The following is a 1,650-nucleotide window of genomic DNA, read 5'->3' as shown; positions in this document are numbered from 1 at the left end:
CGCGACACTGAGGGTTGCGATCCGTTGCCGGACACGGAAAAAGACAAAAAAAAAAAAATTTCAGTAGTTTTTTCTTAGTTCATTAAGATCTAATTACTATCTACTTCTCTATTTGTACATAAGATTCCAAAAACTTTAAACTGTGCTTTTTTAAGTGATACTTGTTGTAATTAAAAATTACAAACAACAAAATTGAGGTTTTTAAAAAACAACCTTATTGTGAGCAGCCAATGCATGGTAATGTTTGTTCATTGAAGTGGCAAGTACATGGATATTATCATTTGTACTTTACGGTATTCAGTATTTTTTAAAATAAAATTTAAAGGCTCTTGCTATTTAAGAGTTTTTTTAAGGATTAAATGAGATACTGTATATAAATTACTCAGCACAGCCTGGTGCTAAACACAAACTCACTAGGTACTTCCTGGCTTCAGAATTTGTTCATTCATTTGTTTAATACATGAATGGAAAGCATTCTTTACCAGGTCAGGGGATATAAATAAGAACATGATAGAGTGCAACAAGTAAAATGCCTGCGGAGTAAATGCTGAAGTGCTACCATAGAAATCAGCACAAAGGTGCTGTGGGAACTTTTAGGAGGGGTTTCTAACCCAATCTTGGGAAAAGAGGGATTGTCAAGGAAAATGTCCCAGAGGAAATGAATTCTAAACTGAGAAGTGGAAGTGTTAGCTGTCCAGAGGTGGAAGGATGGAAGAGAGTAGATAAAAAAGAACAGCATTTGCAGAGTCCAGAGTGAGCAGGGACTACAGGAATGGGAACGTAACATGGAGAGTGTGCAGAGAAGTTACTAGGTCAGGCAGGGCCTGTTAGGTGTTAGGATGTTGTGCTGTGGGCAGTTGGTGCACTCCTGAGAAGTATTCTACAGAGGAGTGGCATATCTAGATTTGGTTGCTGTTGGGCAATTTCAGAAACATTTTTGAAAATACTCTGTTGACTAGGTGGCAGGGCCAGAAGGAAGCCCAGCTGGGAATGTTAGACCTGACTCCTAGTCCCACTTGTTGACTAGTTTGGGTTTCAGTTGCTTCATTTTGTAGACTCTCGATTCTGTATGATTTCTCAGAGGTTCATTATGAAAATTAAGCAAGGTAATGTATGCTCAACAATTAACACAATGTCTAGTACATAGAAAATGTTCAATTAGTGGTAGCCCTAAGATTTAAAAATAGGGTTCAGAGAAAAAATTATAATTAAGTACTTTTGTAATCTATATTTGTATTCAAGTTTGATGTCGGTAATGTCTTATGGGTTTCATTTAAAAAGTCATACATATCATATAAATGAGGCTTTTCAGAAAAATTGGATCTGTTTCAAAGGTGAGACTTTTTATAATTATAATTTTTAAAAAGTATAACTATTTCACACAGTATCATTTTGGACTTTAAGCTCAAAATTAAAGCTAGATTTTCTCTTCCTGTAGTTGAGATTTTTCCCTGAGGAATTATACATGAATTGAAAATTTAGTCAAATGTATTAGTGCATATAATGTTCCTAGTATTAAGAAATAGAGAGGAGGGCCGGCCCGGTGGCGCACTGGATAGCGCGCCGCTTGGGAAGCGCGGCGGCGCTCCCGCCCGAGGGTTCGGATCCCACATGCAGACTGGTTCCCGCTCACTGGCTGAGCGAGGCGCG

This window comes from Galeopterus variegatus, unplaced genomic scaffold, assembly GCF_000696425.1.
Source record: "Galeopterus variegatus unplaced genomic scaffold, G_variegatus-3.0.2 Scaffold2561, whole genome shotgun sequence".
NCBI lineage: Eukaryota > Metazoa > Chordata > Mammalia > Dermoptera > Cynocephalidae > Galeopterus > Galeopterus variegatus.
This window is presented reverse-complemented; position numbering follows the sequence as displayed.